We start from the raw sequence: 23,257 nt of genomic DNA on the forward strand, positions 1-23,257 counted from the left end.
AAACTGGCCATTGCCTGACACATATATTGGATGGAGGTTGATTAGCAGTATTGTGATTATTTTGAAGTTGCTGCAATACTCTGAATAAAGATGAGGGAGAAAGCTTAAGTGGAGAAAGAGGAAGGATGGGAGAAAGAACTCACAAACATGACCCTGACCTCACATTAACAGTTTACCACAGAACTTTTCTCTCTCTGATAATAAAGATTATTCTTTGCTAGATGATTAATAACTCTGGTATTATAATGAGTAACACTTTCCTAAGTAACATAAGCTAAAAAAAAAAAGTTTCTTATCTAAGACACTAAGGTGTCTCATATGGCCGAAACACAGTGACACAAAAATGGTTGAACCCTAAATCTAGAACATGATGATGTCCCACCTCTCAAGTTTCTTAAGCTTTGCATTTCCATAAGTTGACTTTGCTTCCTATTTATTTCTCTCTGTGGAATAGCTTCCTTCCTTTGTCTTGTGAAAGAACCATGTGATTTAAAAGACATAGGCCTTTGATAGCTTCTGAGTTTATCTCTCTGGGAGAGTTGAGTTATCCTTTACTCTGCTAATCCCAACTACAGTCAGTGCCCACCATTGGCCATATCACAGTTTTCAGGAGGGAAGTTTCAAGTTGAAAAACAGAATTCTCAGGAATGTCTACAAGGAGAATCAAAGGAATGCCTCCAAACAGAATGTAAGCATGAGCTTGGGAAACAATTCAGTGACATCTAATACATTACTGTAAACAGAATCTCTTTTTTACACTTCATTTCACTTTCATGGTATATTAATACTTCCCACTAAGTCATAAAATTTAGTCAGAGAAAACCCTCTCTTCTTTTTCTCTAGTTTTCAATTTTACTATTAACCTTTCTCCATTAATCCTGATTTTTTGTCCCCTCTATTGCAATCTATATTTTTTCCTGTGTCCTTCAAGAAGCTGGTTAATGATGAAATTATGCAATTATCACTTTCTGACTTTGCATACTCATAAACATTTTAACATATCTAAGCTATCAGATTTTTTACAATGGCAATACATTTTTTTTAACTATATTTAGTTTACATTCCATTACCATCCCTGGGCTTTTTCTTATTTTTTAATGTACTTCCTTAATTTGTGTTTGGGGTTACTATGGTTTGGATCTCTAATGTCCCCTAAGAAGTTCATGTTTGAAAGCCTGATTTCCACAACAGCAATGTTCAGAGGTGGAACTATCAGGCAATGATTAGATAGTGGGGGCTGTAACCTCAAAAGTGGATTAATCCATTTGATGTATGTATTGTTTGAATGGAACCCTGGGTGATAACTGTAGGCACGTGGGGCATGGACTTGGATTACTTATCTACGTGGTCCCTTCTCCTCTCTACTTCCTGGTTGTCATGATCGAACACCCTTTCTCTGCCATACCTTGGGTCCAGAGCATTGGAGATTGACTCTTTCAAACCTTGAGACCAAAATAAGCTTTTCCTCCTCTAAGCTGTTCTTGTCAGGTATTTTGGTCACAGCAAGAAAATGCTGACTAACACAGTAGTTTTGCCTTTTTTTCCCTTGTCATTTAATTTTTCATTTGAAGAATATAGTTCTAATACATTATGTTGGTAAAGGACTAATTTAAATTATTTTCTTATTTCTTTGATGTCCTTCCATTTCATCAGCTACATTGAGGGGGATTTAAAAAAAAAGTAAGGAAGGAAAATTGACCCTGAGCATATTCCTTATAGATATTTTACTTGCTGTTACTGTTTGTTATGTAATTATTATTTAATTTTACTTTAGCAAAAGATTAATTTAGACTTACTTTTCCCACTTTCTATTGTCCATTTCCCTTGCCCAAACTATAGTTACTTGTCTTTTTTCCTTACCCTGCCATCAAAAAACAAAGAAAAATCTCTACCAATGAATAAATAATTAATGGGAATTTTACCCCTTTCTTGACCTTCCAGCAGCATCGGGCAAGTTGAGATCATTCTACTTTAGAGTACATAGATATAGTCTATATTAGAAAACATTTAAATTATAAAGTGCCATGTAAGAGTGTTCTATCCTGGCATTTAATTTTTATGTCAACCACATGATAAACGTTATGGGTTGAAAATCAGAAAGCCATGAGTTCATTTTTGAACAGGTGAACAGTGTTCTTTATATCAAATACAGTGCTTTACTCTTCTATAGTTATTATTTCTAATATACTTTAATAATAAAATATTAATTGAAAAGTACTGGGAATCAATGATTCCAAAGTTGGTAGACTGGAGAGCTACTCTTTGCTCACAGTTTAAGCATGCAGTTTAGCTTAGAACTCAAAGATCAAGAAGGCTGCCACAGAGGTAACACACTTGTGCAGATTAACGGGATGGGAAGACAGTATTACTAGTGAAGCTGTGCTTGGAAGTGCTTTTAGCCTTCTATCTTTGAACCATTCATATCAATCATTCCCCTCCTTAAAAAAACAAACAATTCAGGATAAAATGAGCCATAAAAATGAATCTTTCTTGTTTGTTTGGGGGATCAAAATGACTAGAAAAAAAGGACTAGGCCACAAAATATTAATCTTCTAATAACCTTTCAGAGACTTGGGCAGACTCCTTATAAGAATATTTTTGTGTCTTCAGGGATGAACTACTGAATCATGTACATAGAAGAATTCACAGCTTTGTAAATTGGAATTCTGAGTTTCAGTGGCAGATTCTTTCAGTATTTCATAAAGCAGTCACTGGTGTTTTTTAAAATTAGAAAGCTATTGTGACTCATTTCATACAAGGCAGATGCCTTAGTTAGAATGCCTCGGGCGATTGCAAAACCCCAATGGCAGTGCAATGTACCAATCAAGGTTTAATACCTTCTACACTGGAGTAATTAAGCCAATTTTTTAGGTTATGCTCTTGAGTATTATTAACTTTCTTCTGTATAGATTGTCTACTTTCCAGGCAACATATTGGTCATGAATATTGAAATGTTAATAAGACATGGATTCTGATGTCACAGAAATGCATGCTCTCAGCAGATGTGAGCTTATGAATATCAGAAAAGTGTGCATATAACACATAACTCTATAGAGGAACAGTATTGCTTTCACTGAAAGCTTCGCTCAAGAGCTCAACCTTGAAAAAATCAGTGGGACATTCCAATTATAAAAAAGAGTAATGAAGTTTCTGAGAATAAGAATGATGTGTACAAGAGTGTATTGGCAAGACCAAGCTATGAAATATTTAATAACATGCAGACATTTTAGTATTCTGAAAATAAAATGGATATGAAAAGAACAAAGGAACACCTGATATTCTACTTTTTCCAACAGCAATCACCCACTGTCCACAAATTCCACAGAAAACACAGGTACTCAGAAAGTAGTAATCAAGGTCATCTCCTTTTCTCAAATTACATTAATACAATTCTTGATAGCTCCATAGATTTCAAATTATCTATTTCTATGTGAAGATTTTAAAAAAATTACAACACAAATTATCACTAAATTAACTATACTCTAGTAATTCTGCCAGTAATATGCTTGGTTGGATATCTGTGGCAATAATGGGAAGATATAAGTTTATGTCTGTTGGTAAGAAATGATTGTTTTCTGAGATACATAGTATTTCCCAAACTTCCACCTCATTTTCATTCATTTATCATGTCTCAGCTTAAATGTGACTTTCCCTATCAAGTCTTCTCTGCCCTCCTAGACTGTCTGTACTCCCAGACTATGCTGTGCTTTTCAGGTCAGTGTGCATACTACTTTACTGTACTTCTTCATATAAAAGTCTCTTGAACTCTAACCTACCATCCATGATGGCAAGAAGATCCCTTTTATATACCCAGAATCTAGCACCTGCTCTCTAATATCATTAAATTTATCAAATGATTGGTTCTATCCATCATCCATCGTTTTTAAAGTCATTTTTGATACCGTGTCACATAATAGTAATATTACCTGGGTTGATACTATATTAATCAGCTCCGACTATTTTCTGGGAACATAACAAAAATGAAACTGCATATTCAAATATATCCAATGTTTTTAGCATTGGACACAAGCTAACTGAGCTAATCAGTCACAGAAAGGTCATTTTTACTGCTTGGGCAATGCGACAAATGACACAAGTGGTGACATTTTAAAATAGATTGAAGCAAACAGTAGAAAATAACTCACTGACTATGATTTTGTCCTGGCAGGAGGATGAATTGGTTAACTTAACCACTATCAGAACACTATAAGACATGAAGAAATAATCTGTATTATAATATAGAATTTTTAACTTTATTATATATAATCATTCTAAAGCATTAAAAATACAGATTTAGAGTTGAATGTAAACACCCTGCTTCTGCCTCTAACCTACGACTCCAAGTTACTACTTTTCCCTGAAAGGTACTGCCCCTTGTCTGACAATGTAACTGGATCTTCAAATGGACATCCCAATATATTTTAGAGTCAGATGCTTCAGGCTGATGGACCATAAACCCAGTGAATTCCATGAACATGCATGCTCATTAACACAGTTCATTTGCTGGGAGATGAGTTTCTTGGTCAGAAGCAAGGCTCTGTGGAATAGCATGATGGTGTGCAAGGCACTGTAACTCAACTGATGGCAATTTTGATGCAAACAATGAATCCAAGGAAGGCAAACCTGAATGCAGAATAAGTGATCCATAGTTACTCAATCTTTATTATCGTAGGGACAAACACTCCTCCTCCATAATGGAAGCACTCCAATGCAAACTACACATCATCAGGTAGCTTGCTGATAAACCCAGGAATGGTACCATATCAGGAACTCAGTGCTGATCTTTGCTGCTCACACACTGGATATTCAGCACTGGCTACAGAAAGCTCATTTAGGTGAATGAAAGTGCATGTTTCTGAGCCTAGACATAACTTTCATTCTTGCCACCATGGTTACTTTGTTTATGAGCCCATTGGGAAGTCACAGAAATAGCTGGGAAAGAGGCTATTATCCATAGAAGAGGTCATCCTATCTCACTTATGAAAACCCCCCAATATTGAGATCACCACTGATGAACATTGACAAGTGATACAAATATATTTAGTTCTTTTTTTCCTTTTTTATTGGTTGTTCAAAACATTACAAAGCTCATGACATATCATCTTTCATACATTTGATTCAAGTGAGTTATGAACTCCCATTTTTACCCCAAATACAAATTGCAGAATCACATCAGTTACACATTCACATTTTTACATAATGCCATATTAGTGACTGTTGTATTCTGCTGCCTTTCCTATCCCCTACTATCCCCCCTCCCCCCTCCCATCTTCCCTCTCTACCTAATCTGTTGTTGTGCAGTTCTCTCCCTTGTTTTTCCCCCACTTTCCCCTCACAACCTCTTATATGTGATTTCATATAACGTTGAGGGTTTCCTTCCGTTTCCATGCAATTTCCCTTCTCTCTCCCTTTCCCTCCCACCACTTGCCTCTGTTTTATGTTAATCTTTTCCTCATGCTCTTCCTCCCTGCTCAATTTTTAGTTGCTCTCCTTAAATCAAAGAAGACATTTGGCATTTATTTTTTAAGGATTGGCTAGCTTCACTTAGCATAATCTGCTCTAATGCCATCCATTTCCCTGCAAATTCCATGATTTTGTCATTTTTTAGTGCTGCGTAATACTCCACTGAGTGTAAATGCCACATTTTTTTTATCCATTCATCTATTGAAGGGCATCTAGGTTGGTTCCACAGTCTAGCTATTGTGAATTGTGCTGCTATGATCATTGATGTGGCAGTATCCCTATAGTACGCTCTTTTAAGGTCCTCAGGGAATAGTCCGAGAAGGGCGATAGCTGGGTCAAATGGTGGTTCCATTCCCAGATTTCCCAGGAATCTCCATACTGCTTTCCATATTGGCCACACCAATTTGCAGTCCCACCAGCAATGTACAAATGTACCCTTTTCCCCACATCCTCACCAGCACTTATTGTTGTTTGACTTCATAATGGCTGCCAATCTTACTGGAGTGAGATGGTATCTTAGGGTGGTTTTGATTTGCATTTCTCTGACTGCTAGAGATGGTGAGCATTTTTTCATGTACTTATTGATTGATTGTATGTCCTCCTCTGAGAAGTGTCTGTTCAGGTCCTTGGCCCATTTGTTGATTGAATTATTTGTTATTGTTTAATTTTTTGAGTTCTTTGTATATTCTGGAAATTAGGGCTCTATCTGAAGTGTGAGGAGTAAAGATTTGTTCCCAGGATGTTGGCTCCCTATTTACTTCTCTTATTGTTTCTCTTGCTGAAAAAAAAAAAAAAAACGTTTTAGTTTAAGTAAGTCCTATTTGTTTATTCTTGTTGTTAACTCTTGGGCTATGGGCGTCCTATTAAGGAATTTGGAGCCTGACCCCTCAATATACGGAAATCAATAAATGTTATTCATCACATCAATAAACTTAAAGATAAGAACCATATGATCATCTCGATAGATGCAGAAAAAGCATTCGACAAAGTACAGCATCCCTTTATGTTCAAAACACTAGAAAAACTAGAGATAACAGGAACTTACCTCAACATTGTAAAAGCTATATATGCTAAACCTCAGGCTAGCATCATCCTAAATGGAGAAAAACTGAAAGCATTCCCTCTAAAATCTGGAACTAGACAGGGATGCCCTCTCTCACCACTTCTATTCAATTTAGTTCTTGAAATACTAACCAGAGCAATTAGACAGACAAAAGAAATTAAAGGCATAAAAATAGGAAAAGAAGAACTTAAATTATCACTATTTGTGGATGACATGATAATATACTTAACAGACCCAAAAGGGTCTACAAAGAAACTGCTAGAGGTAATAAAAGAATTCAGCAAAGTGGCAGGATATAAAGTCAACACGCATAAATCAAAGGCATTCCTGTATATCAGCAATATTTAGTTCTTTGATCACGTATGTCACATAGCATATGTCTTTCTCAGATATCCATGTCATCAATTTTCCAATTATGCTCTCTTAGTGCCCCAACTATCCAGCCAAATCACTAGCCCTAGACCCTGAATCTATACATAGTCTTACTTTGGGCTATTTCTCTTTCTAAGGAAATGAGGAATACTTGAAAATCTGTTCAGTAGAGGATTTTCCTTCACCAATGTCTTTCCTGAGAGTCTCAGGGGAGGGCTGTAAGGTCTTAGTTTTCCAAATTCATATGGTCCCTGCAATTAGATCAACCATTTACACACCCAATTCAAGTTTTTTGTTGTTTTTGTTGTTGTTGTTTTTGTTAACCTCAGTCAGTAGGTCATAACGACATCCCAAAGAAGCCATAAATTCAGACTGAGAGAGAAAAAGTAATGTAGAAAGAGTGGAATCATTAGCATTCAAATATTTCCTCATATAACTTGAACATTCAGTCTTACTTGTGCCTGATAGTGTATAGATAGCATTTCTATTTGTTGATGGAGTCTCACTATGAACTTTATGGTTTGCTGGTCAAACAATATGTAGTTCATGGTGGGCAGCCTTCCCCATAATCAGTATCCCCCACCAGAGTGATAAAAGTGTTACAACTTATCAACCTCGATTGACATTATCATTATTACCCAAGGTTCTTACAATAGAGTTCACTTTAAGTACTGTGCATTCTGTGGGACTGGACAAATGTTTAATCATGCATATCTAGATTTATATTATACAGAATATTTTACTGCCCTAAATAATTTGGTTCCACTTATTCATCCCTTCATCTCTCCAACCCCTGACAACCATTGAATTTCTCTCATCCCCAAAGTTTTGCATTTTCTAGAATGTCACATCATTGAAACTTACACAGTATATAGCCTTTTAAGATTGGCTTCTTTTACCAATTTATTAAGTATTTTGCCTCATTATATAAACTTTAACATAAATTTTCTTATGTGCACAAAATAACTTGCTAGAATTTTTATAGGAATTTCATTGACTCATAGATAAAGTTGGGAAGATCTGAACATCTGGAAAGTCAGATACTGAGGATTCAGAGAGATGAACCGGGAAAAGTAAATTTGCTCTCTTGTGGACAGGGATATCTACCTTCTGTCACCCTTGGGCATTAGAACTCCAGATTCACAGGCATTTTGATTCTGGCATTTGTATCAGTGCCCCCTTTAAGTTCTCAGGCTTTAAGGTTCAAACTAAAAATTATATCACTGACTGCCCTGGTTCTCTGCTGATTAGAACTGGATTGAGCTATGACACTAGCTTCCCTGGTTCTCCAGCATGAAGACGGCATATTGTGGGATTTCTCATCCTCCATAATCATGTGAGTTAATTCTGATAATAAATTCCCTCTCATATAACTATAACTATATCTATATCTATATCTATCTATCTATATATCATCTATATTCTATTGATTCTATTTTTTTTCAAAGAATCCTAATATGTTTTCCATGAGCCTTAAACAACTCTTCTTTTACTTAAGTTCTTCTTTGATTTCTTTCATAGGTTTTGTCATTTTCCTCTTATAGATCTCATACATGTTGTGTTACATTTATACCTAAATATTTTTATTTTTGAACGTGTTAGTGTAAATTGTGTTGTGTTTTTAATGTCAAGTTCTATTTGCTCATGGATGGTATGTAAGAAAGTGATTGACTTTTGTACATTAACCTTGTACTTGTGACCTTGTTGCAATTGCGTATTAGTGCCAAGAGATTTTTTTTCTGTTTGAGATTTTTTTTACATTTATTTCAGAATTTCTACATGCACAAGTATGCCACTTGAAAATAAAGATAGTTTTATTTCTTCCTTCTCAATCAGTATACCTTTTATTTCTTTTCTTGTATTCTTTCATTAGCTAGAACTTTCAGTACGTTGTTGAAGTAGATAAGAGACAATTCATAATAGATATTGGTCTTTAATTTTCTTTTAGCTAGAACTTTCAGTACATTGTTGAAGTAGATAAGAGACAATTCATAACAGATATTGGTCTTTAATTTTCTTTTCTTGTAAGGTTTGTATCTGGGTTTGGTAGTAGGGTAATCCTAGCCTTATAGGATGAGTTAAGATGTGGTCTCACTGTTTCTATCTCATGAAAGAAAATATAGAGAACCAGGATCATTTATTCCTTAAAGGTTTGGTAGAATTCACCAGTGAACCCATCTAGGTCTTACATTTTCTGCTTTAAAAAGTTATTAAATATTGATTCAATTTCTTTAATAGATTTAGTCATATTCCAATTGTTATTTATTGTTGTGTGAGTTTCAGTATTTTAAAGAATAGGTCCATTTTATCTTGCTTATAAAATTTGTAGGCAAATAGTTGTTCATAGTGTTCCTTGATGGTTCTTTAAAGTGTGTGGCATCTGTAATGATTTCTATTCTTCTATTTTTGATTTTAGCAACTAATGTCCCTTCTGTCCCTTTTATTTTTTTCTTTGTTAGCATAAAGTCTTGTTAATTTTATTAATCTATTAAAAGAACCAGTTTGGGGTTTTATTGATTTTTTGCTATTGATTCCCTAATTTTAATTTCATTGATCTCTGTTCTAACTTTTATTATTTGTTTTCTTCTATTTACTTTAATTCACTATTCTTTTCCCAATTTTATAAGAGAAAAGCTTAGATTATTTGTTTTAGATATTTTCTCATTTTAATATATGCTTTCAAACCTAAACATTTCCTCCTTAAAACTGCTTTTGCTGCATTACACAAATTTTGATTAAACTGTGTTTTCATTTTAATTTAGTTCAAAATACTTTAAAATTTCTCTTGAAACTTCTTCCTTGGCTCATATGTTAAGTCAAAGTATATAATTTAATCTTCCCATATTTGGGCATGTTCTAGTTACATTTGTGTTAATTGAGTATTACTTTGAAGTCCATTGTGGTCTGAGAGCAGACTATGTATGATTTCTATTCTTTTTCATTTGTTAAAGTGTGTTTTGTGACCTAGAATATTCTCCCTCCTGGAGAATGTTCCACAGGAGCTTAAGAATAATGTACCATGTGCTGTTGTTGTATGAAGTAGTCTATAGATGTCAATTATATCCAGGTGATTGATGGTGCTGTGTAGTTCAACTCTGTCCTTAGTGATTTTCTGTCTGCTGGATCTGTCCATCTCTATCTCCAACTATAATATGTGAATTCATCTATTTCTTCTTGAAGTTCAATCATTTTTTGCCTCAGGTGTTCTGACACCTTGTTGTTAATCACATACATATTAAAGATTGTTATTTCTTTTGGAGAATTGACTCCTTTATCATTAGGTAGTATTCTTTATCCCTTATAATGTTTGTTATAGTCTACTCTGCCAGAAATTAATATAGCACTACTGCTTTATTAAAATTACTGTAAGCATTGTATAACTTTTTCTGTTTAGTTTTTTAAAAAAATATAATTTTTTTAGTTGTAGGTGGACTCAATTCCTTTATTTTATTTTTATGTGGTGCTGAGGATTGAACCCAGTTCCTCATGTATGCCAGGCAGACGCTCAACCCTGCCTAAGTGCCCAGCTGAGCCACAGCCCCAGCCCCTACATTTACTTTTTTTAAAATATATTTTTAGGTGTCAATGGGCTTTATTTACTTATATGTGGTGCTGAGAATCAAACCCAGTGCCTCACACATGCTCTGAAACTCTTGCTGATTATATAAATGGTGGCTATATAGAAAAGAGTTCTAGTGCCTTTTCTTCATTCTTCCAGTTGTGAAAAATTGTTTCTGTACCACTCAATTGTTTTCTTTATTCTTTCACTCCAAGGCACTTTAGGTTTTCACTCTAATTCATGAATTTTTTTCTGATTTCATTGAATATCTCATATCATTGGTAGGTCTATTATTAAAATAATCAACCCAACTTTCCATTTTAGACTCTGAATTGGTCTCTTTGATAAGTTGTATTAGTTCCTTGGCAAGCTGGACAACTGACATTTCAAAATTGGTTTCAGTGTTGTAAATTTCACCTGGTTTTCCCTTTTTGAGGACAGTAAGAAATGCTTTATGCTACATTAGTAACATAAAGGAAATTTCTTGTTTGAAGGCCTAATCCATGATTGCAGCATTTCCTGTTGGCTTGCAGTGAAGATATAAATTTTAGATTAAACTTTTTTGGGTGTTGATGTGGTGCATAAACATTACTGCTTCTTGTGATGACAACTGGAAATTTCTTCCCAGTAAGACTGTATGAAACACTCAGCAGTTGTTTTCAGTGATGCCTAAGGATTCATAGGTTGTTTGGGTAATAATTCATTAAATTATTTATCAAGACTGCCTCCACATACTTCCTCTGTGCTAACATAAATAAACTTCTCCACTCTGGCTTCATGAGCAGCACTTAAAACTGAGTGCCATAAACATTAACATGTGTAAACTCAAAGGCCCGGACAAATGACAGATCTACATGGTATGTTTGTGCAGCAAAATGTAACACTATATCTATTTTTCTCAGTTTCAAAAGGCAGTTTCACAAAGTGAGAATCACAAATGTCACCCTGTTTAAATTTGTAGTTGTATTTTTTAGGAATAGTTTCAAGATTCAAAAAGTCTGCACAGTAATCGAGCTTGTCTAGATTTATAATAATATAATTTGGATAATCTTCTACTGAAGAGACAGTCACGTGTGATGCACTGCTTGGTACTCTCTACCAAATGACCATCAGATTAGAAGAGATGATTAAGGTGCTAATGGGCAATAAATAAGAATCAAGGGGCTGGGGTTGTGGCTCAGTGGTAGAGCGCTTGCCTATCAAGTGCAGGGTGCTGGGTTCGATCCTTAGCACCACATAAAAATAAAATAAAGGTATTGTGTCCAACTACAACTGAAACAAAATATTTAAAAAAAGAATCAATCCCCACATTTCCTTTTCTTCCACGAGACACTGAATTCTTTGAGTTTAGGAGAGTTTCCTGTTCATTACTCTTGTATTTATCCATTCACTGAGCATGGAAGACCTTCATAAAATGGGCCAGGTATTCTTCCAGGTGCTTGGTGAAGACTATTCTCAGCCCTCACGGAGTTTACATTATGAAACCAGCACCCCAGGTCACCAAGACCCACTTTGCAAAGCTGCTGGGAGCACCCAAGGGTTTTTCCCAGCCCTCCGCCAACATCTCCCTGCTCAGCAGTGTCCACCATATTTCTTACTGGTTTCTCCTTCTTGCCTTTGTTTTTTATTGTTTTTATCTTCTTCTCTTTTTCTGCTTTATGTGGTTTTAGTTGACACTTTATATGATTCTGTTTGCTCTCCATTGTTATATGGCTTTTAGTGTTTGCCCTAGAATTTTTAATGTACATTTACAATTAAGGTCCACTTTCAAATAATACTATCTTGCTTCACTGGTATTGTATCTTATAATGGTAAATTAATCCTACTTTTTCTTCCTATCCCTTATATCATTACTGTCATTCATTTAATTTACATAGAAACATAATAAACATGCATAGTTAAATATATTGTTGCTATTAATATTTTGAACAAACTGTTGTTTGGTCACTTAAGAATAAAAATAAAAGATGGTTTTGTTTGTTTTTTTTTTTACTTATCATCTATAATTCTTTGCCTTTCTTTATGTAGATCTGCATTTTTGACCTATTTTTTTTTCTGAAGGCAAGATATACCAGGGGAAAGAAGGAGGGTAGGAATAGGGGAAAACTAGGAAATGATATTGGCCTAATTATATCATTATGTTGTGTGCATATATGAATATGTAACAATGAATCCCACCATTATACACAGCTATAATGCGCCAATAAAAATATGAAAAAAAAAAAGAAAGGCAAGGCATGGTAACAAATTCCCTCATTTTTACTGGCCTCAGAAAATACTTCCATTTTGAAGGCTAATGTTATAGTTTAGATATTAGGTGTCCCCTAAAAGCTTATGTGTGAGGAAACGCAAAAAGGTGGAGAGGAGAAATGATTGGGTTTTAAGAACCTTAATCCAATCAGGGAGTTAATTCCCTGACAAGATTAACTAAGTGGTAACTGAAGGTTGGAAGGGTGCGGCTGGAGAGGTCATTAGGAGCATGCCTTTGGGGTATATATTTTGTGTCTGGTAAGTGGAGTCTCTCTCTCTGTTTCCTGACCATCATGTGAATTACTTCCCTCTGCCACACTCTTCCACCATGACATTCTGCCTCACCTCAAGTGCCAAGGAGTCAAGCCAGCTGTCTATGGGCTGAGACCTCTGAACCCGTGAGCCCCCAAATAAATTTTCCCTCCTTTAAAATTGTTCTTGTTGGGTCTTTAGTCACAGCAGTGAAAAAGCTGACTAAAACAGATAATTTCACATGGGATGAAATTCTAGAGTGGTATGTTTTTCTATCAACACTTTATAAAAATTTCACTCCACTCTTTTTGCAGGAATAGTTTCTGAGAAGTCAGAAAAAAAAATTATTTGTCTCTTTATTAATGTGTTTTTCTTCCAACTTTTAAATTTTTTATTTATATTGTTTTTTTTCTGCATTGTGCATATGTTGTGCCTGTATTAAGTGTTTCCCTCCCCCTCCCTCTCTCTTCCTCTCTCTCTCTCTCTTTCCCCCACCCTAACCCTTGGTGCTCACTGAGTGTCTTGGACATGAGTTTTGTAGTCTTACATTAATTTTGAGAAATTATTGGTATTACAAGTATTTCTTCTATTTCGTTCCCTTTCTTCCCCTCTGACATTCCCTCATTACATATGTATTGCACCTTTTATAGCTACTTTGTGGTTTTTAAATTTTTTCATCTTTGCTTTTATTGCTGTTCAGTTTTGATATGTTCTCAAGCTCAGAGATTCTTTCCTCTACCATTCCCAGCCTACTGTAAGCACATTAAAAGCAATCTTCATTTTTGCTATAGCATTTTTTATCTCACCCTTTAATTTTTTCCCTCCCCACCACCAAAGCCTAGGATTTCCATCTCTCTGCATACATTACTTGATCTGTTATTACATCAGTATCCTTAGTATATTAATCACTGCTGCTTAAAACTACTGATCTGAAAACTTCAGCATTTCCTCCATATCTGGTTCTTGTGTATATCTATCTCTACACACTATGTTTTTGCCTTTTAGTGTGTTATTATTTTTTTCTTTATAGCTGATCTGGATCTACTGGATAAAAAAAAAACTGTAAACAGCGTTGTAACAATGCTATAGTAAGGTACAAGGGGATGGGATGCATTCTATAGTCTCGTGATTAGGTCTAAGTCTTGTAGTGAGCCTATACTACTGGACTAGAAACTTCCTTCTCAGTGGGCTAGGTTGGCTACACTGGATTGAAGTTGGGTGTTTCTCTCCTCCCATGAGGAAGACTAGCTAGAGTGTGGTATTTTTCTTCCTCCAGGTAAACTAAACTTTGATAAATCTCCAGCAGCTTAGGCTCCTGTTTAACAGTTTCTCCTGAAGGTCTTCAGCCATAAAGAAGAACAAAATTATGGCATTTGCTGGTAAAAGGGGTAGAACCAGAGAACATCATGCTAAGTGAAATAAGTCAAACCCAGGAAGTCAAAGTTCATATGTTTTCTCTAATATGGGGAAGTTAGACCAAAATAGGAGAGAAAAAAGTAATATCAGGCAGTGAATAAGGGGAGGAATTCCATGAAAATAGAAAGGTAATCAGTGGAATAGAGGAAGAGGATTGAGGGAGAAGGGAGGAGGGAGAGGAAAAGCGACAAACAGTGAAATGAATCTGGCCAAATTTACCTATGTACATATAGGAATGTACCCCAATGACTCTCATCTTTATGTATAGCTGCAAGATACAAATTAAAATATATATATTAAAATAACATATATAAAATTATAAATATTATATATATATATATATATATGAATGATCAGTAGAGTAGAGGAAAGGGAAGGAAGAGGGGAGAGAAAGGTAAAGTACTAGAGACCGAGTTAAACCAATTATATTCCAAGCACATATAATTATGTCAAAATGAACCCTAATGTTGTATATAACTAAAATGAACTGATAAGTATAAAAGAGCTGAATTCTTTTATTATCAAACTCAGGTTCAGAAACTCATCCCATTGAGAAACCAGTATTTGAGGGACAAGTGTTGGAGAGTAAGAAAGGTTTTATTCAGTGGCCAAAGAATGGAGAAGAGGGAGTTTGCTCACAGACTGATTTCTCAACGCCAAAGGGGCTAAAGGATTATAGGTATAGAATAGGAATAATGAGGGAGAAGGATGGGCTAATAAAGGGAACAAATATTTATGTCTCTTCTGGAAATAAGCAGAGATGTTCCAGTAATTTGAGTGCCACTTATTTTCATTCTTTCCATAGTTTGATATTTCTGGTCATGGTGGCTGGTAGATGGTAAGTCTTGAAGGTAGTAAGAGATATTAAGCAAGTCTTAGTCAAGTTAACCCCATATTACAGTTTCAGGTAAAACATTTCTCAGTGATTAGCCTATCTACATGGAATACTGAGTAGAATCTGACCCAAAGGTTGAGTCAACAAAAGAGACGGATACAATATGAAGATGGAGATGTCAATTGTTTTCATCCCATTCTAGTCAGACGTCTATTAGACCCAAGTGAAGAATCAGTGTTTAAAGCAGTCTTCAGGTCAACGAAGAGTAACCGAGGCAACCGTTATCATCATAACCCATGTGCCAGAAATGTTATCTACAGCAATATTAGTGAACGACTAATAATGTATTGTCTAATTTGTGACCTCCAAAGTTAGTGATTTTTAAGTCAATGTAAAGTGAATGGAGCTGGAGTTTAAGTTTTTACTTAACAATACTCTGGCATATTTCAAACTAGTTCCTTTCTTTCTCCTGAGAGCATGAGAAGATTTTTCTCCAGTATTTGCTGTGAGAACCTGTTCATGCTCCCAGAGATAAAACTGACAAAAGTGTGGGGCCTCCTGTCATTTCTAACTCTCAGATTTTCTGCACTGAGCCACCAGTAATTCATCAAATAAAATGCAGAGTTTTGTTTTCCCCTGCCCCTTGGAGTACCTTGTTGATGAGTCTCTGCTCCTGTTAAGTTGTGATTTTTCTGAATATTCTTGTCTGTCTCTCTGGTTTGGGGATAGTGGTTTTCCCTGTCACCTCACATGTCTAGTGGACCTAAGAAGTTGTTGATATTTCAGCTTTTTACTTTTTTGTTTTTTAGACAAAATGGTTTTAGTTCCAAGTTCTTTATGTGTAGAACTGGAAACTAGAAGTCCCGTTATTATTCTTTGTATTGCCCAGTAATACCCCATAGTATTGACTGCCGGAGTCTGGCTGGGCACAATTCAGGAGCCACTTGTCAAAAGAAACGAACTTTATTTTTAGAACCACACACGCCAAACAAAACAGCTCCTCAGGAAAAACCCTCAGAGCCCAACTGCCACTACCGGCTTCCCACAAGCCTCTCTCCCAACCACAAGCCTCTCCACCTCCCACCTCTCCTCCTGCTCTTGAGGCCGATTGGCTGGGTCATGTGGGCGGAGCCAAAAAAGTCCCCCAATGAGCAGCTCCGTGGTCTGAAAGGGCAGGGAAACAGCTCAATGAGCATTACCGCAGAGGAGCCAATCAGCTAGAAGTTGCTGGGGCCACTGTGAGCCAATCATCAGCTGGCAGTCTGAAAGTTTGCTGGGGCCCCTTCAGCTGTGGCTCTCAACATCTCCCCCTCTCTGTTTAAACAACAAGCATGTGGCTTAGAGACCGTGCCTGCCTTAGGTTGTCCAATAGTACATATGGTCCTTACCCGTAATCGGATGAGCTGACCTCAAGGCGTCAGCCTCCTGTCTTAGGTTGGTACCATTGCAATTGGATCTTACCCGTCACTGACTACTGGTCCAGTATACAGCCACACCTGTGGATAGGTCTTTGTACCAGTGGGCGGGTGAGGTTCTTTGCCTCACCTCTGTTGGCCCCCAAATTTTAGGTGAATGATCATGACAAGCAGAAGGGAGGAAGATACACCAAGCCAATTGACAGCTCCTTTTGGAAAAATTGTACCACCGATGACATCATCAGCAAAAATACCCCAACACTACCACAAGTCGCTGCACCAACAGTTAGTTCACAAGGCATATAAGTGATACATAGTCCAGGCAAGTTCTGCAAGCAGTTCAGTGATGGCTATTGCAGAAGCTGTAGATTGGTTTTATCTTTGTCTTCACTGGCACTGGGATGAAGATAGGAATTCTGGCAATAATAGCTAAAGAAAAAATTATGTAACATTCCAGAAGGCACTAAAAGAAAACAATTTTCTTAACAATTTACATTATCTTGAAGAGAATTATTAAATGTAATGAAAAGGAAAGGTGAAAGTAAACAAACAGATCTGTTAACCTCCTTTTTTGTTCACATATTAAAACAATCCTCAACAGCTGTTTACCCAATTTAAATTAAACCATTTACATCACGTGAAAAAAAATTTGGATTCATTTTTTCATGAGCGCTCATCATATATGATATATGGACATACGTACATTCAAACATATAACACAAAACACAAGGGTGCACACATAATATAATACATACAACACATAACATAATAGTAAAGGCCTTATAACTTTTTACAGGTGAAATCTCCATTGCAATGTTTAAAAACTCTATAGTCAAAAATAGAACTGATCAGCAAAACATTGACGTAGGTCTGTATGAGCTCAAAAAACAAAATAGAACTTCATGATGTGGGAAAGGGCAATAATAAAATAGATATTGAAAAAAGCATCCTGGTTCTGTCACAGATGTAAGGGTAGCCAAACTGGAGTTCTGGATATCAGCTGTTATGGATTTGAGCCAAATCATCTTCTTTTTGGTCTGTAGAAATCGCTTTAGTTAATCTTTCTGGAATCCAAATCGGCTGCTGTTCTCCATATGGAGACACAAAAACAGACCCCCAACTCCAGAAAATCACTGGGTCAGGACCTTTCCATTGTCCTGTTAGAAAATCTTTCCAAAGTACCTTGGGCTTATGCACATTTTTTGGGCACATATGCCTTTCCGCAGCACTAAGTCCTGATGAATCCAAATTTAAAAAGTTTAGAGTAAAAAGGGTTATTTTAAGTTTATCTTTGGGGAATATATACCCCTTCCCAATTCCCTCTTTTTGCTTTAATAAGTACATTTTTAATAGTTTGATGAGCTCTTTCAACTATGCCTTGTCCCTGTGGATTGTATGAGATTCCTGTTATATGAGTAATGCCAAATGTTGAGCAAAATTGTTTAAAATAGGTAGAAGTATAACTAGGGGCATTATCTGTTTTTAACTGTTTTGGAATGCCCACAGTGACAAAATTTTGTAAGCAATGAGCTATAACATCTTTAGTTTTTTCTCTGGCATGAAGGGAGCCCATCAAAAACCAGAAGAAGTATCAACTATAACATGCAAATATTTTAATTTTCCAAATTCTGGCAAGTGTGTGACGTCCATCTGCCAACTATGGTTAGGTATCAATCCTCTAGGATTGACTCCAAGATTAACTTGTGGTAAAAAGGTCACACAATTTTGACATTGTTTTATTATTTGTCTAGCTTGTTCCTTAGTTATTTTAAAATGCTTTTGTAAAGTATTAGCATTGACATGGAACTTTTTATGAAAATTTATAGCTTCTTCTAGTGTAGAGAAAATATTTATGTCATGTGTAGTTTTATCTGCTAAATCATTGCCCAAACTAAGGGCTCCAGGCAATCCTGTATGTGCCCTGATATGTCCTATAAAGAACTCTTTTCTGTCCCAGATTAAACTTTGTATAGTGGAAAGCAAAGAGAAAAAGTAGAGGAAGGGGAAATCCTACCAGCATCTTCAAGGGATACTATAGCATTAACCATATACTGACTATCAGAAGATAAATTAAATACAGAATTTTTAAACATCACAAAAGCTTATAATACTGCATTAAGCTCTACCTTTTGAGCTGATTGTTTGGGTACTAAAAATGTAAAAGTTTGATCAGGTGTAACTATTGCTGCTGTACCATTATTTGACCCATCAGTGAATATATTTGGAGCATTCATGATAGGTGTTTTTCTTGTCATTTTTGGAAAAATTACAGGATGCGATGACCAAAAAGACAATAAAGGATTAGATGGTAAGTGGTTATCAAATGAAACATTAGATTTGCACATGATTATTGCCCAAGTATTTAACTCATTAGCTAATTCATCAATTTGATTCATAGTATATGGAGTAATAATTTTATTGGGAGAAATTCCAAACACTCCCTTTGCTGCTTTTATTCCTTTGAGTATTAACTGAGTATTAATTGTCCTACAGCCTCAGAATACCTAGTAAGAATAGTGTTAGGAGAATAAGATAAATGTATCCATAATAATGGACCTTTTTGCCAAAATACTCCTGTAGGAATATTTTTTGTTAGTAGTACAATAAATAATAAAGGCAAACTTATATCAATTCTATCCAAATGCATATTTTCCATATATGTTTCAATGATTTTTAATGCCTTTCTTGCTTCAGGCATTAACATGCAGGGTGAATTTGGATCTGATGGACCTTTTAGGATATCAAATAAAGGTCCCAACTCTCCTGTTGGTATACCTAGATAAGGCCTTATCCAATTTATGTCTCCTAATAACTTTTGAAAGTCATTAAGTGATTTGAGTTGATCTACTCGTATTTGAATTTTTGGTGGATGGACCATGGTTGAGGATAATAGAACTCCTAAATAATTACTTGGAAAATTTAATTGTACTTTATCTATTGCCATCTCTAGATTATAATTTTTTAATAAGTTTGTAAGTGTGGCATAACATTCTAGCAATGTGTTTTTAGCTTTGTGTGCTAATAATACATCATCCATATAGTGAAATATTTGTAGTTCAGGATTTTGATTTATAAGTGGCTGGATTACATTGTTAATATAAATTTGACACATAGTTGGGCTGTTAGCCATCCCTTGAGGGAGTACTTTCCATTCATATCTCTGATCAGGACCTTCATGATTCAGTGCAGGGATAGTAAATGCAAAATGTGGACTATCCTCAGGATGAATTGGAATTGAAAAAAAAACAATCTTTAATATCTATAACTAAAACATACCAAGTTTTTGGAAAGCAGACAATTGAGGAATCCCGATTGAGCAGGTCCCATAATAACCATCTCACTGTTAATGGCTCTTAAATCTTGAAATAATCTCCATTTACCAGATTTCTCTTTAATGACAAAAATGGGAGTATTATGGGGAGATACAGAAGGTTGTATATGTCCTTCCACTAATTGTTGTTTGACCAGATCATGGGCTGCTTGTATTTTTTCTTTAGTCAGGGGCCACTGAGGATTGACATACTACATTTATTCATTTATTCCTTTCAACAGCTGAGGTACATTGGGTTGTTTTCACCTTTTGGTTGTTATGAATAACGCAGATATAAATATTCATATATATAATTTTTTGTGTGAACATATGTTTTAATTTCTCTTGAGTAGACCTAGAAGTAGAATTTCTGATTTCTGTGGTATCTGTTTAACCTTAAGAGGAACTGCCTAAATGTTTTTCAAAATATAGAGTCCCACTAGTAGTATGTACGTTTCTATACTACTGTTTCTTCCTTAACTCTTATTGTCTGTCTTTTTGATTGAAGTCATCACAGCAGGTCTAAAGTGATATCTCATTGTGTTTTTGATTCGAATTTCTCTGGTGACTAATAATGTTATACATCTTAATTTTGGGGGGTAGGGAGGAGCATTGAACCAAGGACCTTGTGCATAGTAGACGAACCCTCTACCACTGATTCATATCCCAGAAATGTAGAGTGTCTTTTCATGCATTCATTGGACATTGGCACATTCTTAAAAGCAATTTCTATTTTGATCCTTTGCTCTTTTTAAAATTTTGAATGCTTGTCTTTTATTATTGAGTCATAAAAATTCTTTATATAGTCTAGATACAAGTTCCTAGTCAGGGATATGAATTTCAAACATTTGTTTTCCATTCTGTAGATTGTCTTTTTACTTTCTTGATGATGTTCTTTGTAACATGAAAACTTTAATTTTGATGATGTCTGCTTTGTCTTTTTTCCTCCCTTTTATTCTTGCTGTCATATGTAAGAAACCATTGCCTAGTCCTAATCCAAGTTCATGGACATTTATGCCTATTGTTTCAAAGAGCTTAATAATTTTAGCTACTACTTTTAAGTCTTTGTTCCATTTTTAATTAATTTTTGTATAATGAAAAATATAACTACAACTTACTTCTTCCACCTGTGCCTTTCAGGTGTCCCAGCACAACTTTTTTTTTTTTATTTGCCTTGAATAAGGGATGTGCCCAAGTCCAAGAGGGTGAATAATCTCTGTTACAATTTCAGACCCCATGGCCCCACAGAGATCAGATGTCTATCTGTCTACCTTCACCTTTAGGGATAGGTGGCCCTCCTGTCCTGTGATGTTGTCTGTCCTTCCGAGCTGCGATTCTCCTTGGGCTTCCTGACATTCTGAAGCCTCTAGCAGTACTCTGGATATATTGTGAGCAACCCAATACCCACTCCCCGGGGAGACAGGGCATGATCCAGGAAGTCTGGGGCTTTCCTTCTGAATTACAGTCTGTGCTAGGGAAGGAGGGCCAGCCAGGGCTGAGGAAACAGAGGAGTTAGTGCTGCAAGGCTTCTTGGGGGAAGAGGTACCACCCCTGGGCCCCTCACTTCGTATTATCCAGAACATTCCAAAGGAATTCAGAAACGTCTGCAATCCAACCTCCTCCCCACCCTATACTCCTGGCCCCCGAATGCAAGTTCATTCCGTTCCTCTGGCTGCCTCCCTACCTGGAAAATCCTTTTTTTTAATTTATTTTATTCTTTATTTTTTTTATTGGTTGTTCAAAACATTACATAGCTCTTGACATATCATATTTCATACGTTAGATGCAAGTGGGTTATGAATTCCCATTTTTACCCCAAATACAGATTGCAGAATCACATCGGTTACATATCCATATTTTTACATAATGCCCTATTAGTAACTGTTGTATTCTGCTACCTTTCATATCCTCTACTATCCCCCCCTCCCCTCCCATCTTCTCTCTCTACCCCATCAACTGTAATTCATTTCTCTCCTTGTTTATTTTCCCATTCCCCTCACAACCTCTTATATGTAATTGTGTATAACAATGAGGGTCTCCCTCCATTTCCATGCAATTTCCCTTTTCTCTCTCTTTCCCTCCCACCTCATGTCTCTGTTTAATATTAATCTTTTCTTCCTGCTCTTCCTCCCTGCTCTGTTCTTAGTTGCTCTCATTATAGCAAAGAAGACATTTGGCATTTGTTTTTAGGGATTGGCTAGCTTCACTAAGCATAATCTTCTCTAGTGCCATCCATTTCCCTGCAAATTCATTGATTTTGTCATTTTTTAGTGCTGTGTAATACTCCATGGTGTATAAATGCCACATTTTTTAATCCATTCATCTATTGAAGGGCATCTGGGTTGGTTCCACAGTCTAGCAATTATGAATTGTGCTGCTATGAACATCGATGTGGCAGTATCCCTGTAGTACGCTCTTTTAAGGTCTTCAGGGAATAGTCCGAGAAGGGCTATAGCTGGGTCAAATGGTGGTTCCATTCCCAGACTACCCAGGAATCTCCATACTGCTTTCCAAATTGGCCACACCAATTTGCAGTCCCACCAGCAATGTACAAGAGTACCGTTTTCCCCACATCCTTGCCAGCACTTGTTGTTTGACTTCAGAATGGCTGCCAATCTTACTGGAGTGAGATGGTATCTTAGGGTGGTTTTGATTTGCATTTCTCTGACTGCTAGAGATGGTGAGCATTTTTTCATGTACTTGTTGATTGATTGTATGTCCTCCTCTGAGAAGTGTCTGATCAGGTCCTTGGTCCATTTGTTGATTGGGTTATTTGTTATCTTATTGTCTAGTTTTTTGAGTTCTTTGTATACTCTGGATATTAGGGCTCTATCTGAAGTGTGAGGAGTAAAGATTTGTTCCCAGGATGTAGGCTCCCTATTTACCTCTCTTATTGTTTCTCTTGCTGAGAAAAAACTTTCTAGTTTAACTAAGTCCCATTTGTTGATTCTTGTTATTAACTCTTGTGCTATGGGTGTCCTATTAAGAAATTTGGAGCCCGACCCCACAATATGTAGATCGGAGCCAACTTTTTCTTCTATCAGAGGAAGAGTCTCTGATTTGATATCAAGCAATGGTACAGAATAGAGGACACAGAGACTAATCCACAAAGTTATAACTATCTTATATTTGATAAAGGGGCTAAAAGCATGCAATGGAGGAAGGATAGCATCTTCAACAAACGGTGTTGGGAAAACTGGAAATCCATATGCAATAAAATGAAACTGAATCCCCTCCTCTCGCCATGCACAAAAGTTAACTCAAAATGGATCCAGGAGCTTGATATCCAGCACAACTTTTTGAATCAACTTCTTTCCTTGTT

General features: G+C 36.1%; 1 pseudogene; it reads right to left on the reverse strand.

Moving 5' to 3' along the window:
* Positions 1-10,573: 10,573 nt before the first annotated feature.
* Positions 10,574-12,021, reverse strand: LOC101975429 (dTDP-D-glucose 4,6-dehydratase-like; annotated as a pseudogene).
* Between the last annotated feature and the right edge of the window lie 11,236 nt (positions 12,022-23,257).

Source organism: Ictidomys tridecemlineatus, chromosome 6, assembly GCF_052094955.1.
Source record: "Ictidomys tridecemlineatus isolate mIctTri1 chromosome 6, mIctTri1.hap1, whole genome shotgun sequence".
In the NCBI taxonomy this organism is placed as follows: Eukaryota; Metazoa; Chordata; class Mammalia; order Rodentia; family Sciuridae; genus Ictidomys; species Ictidomys tridecemlineatus.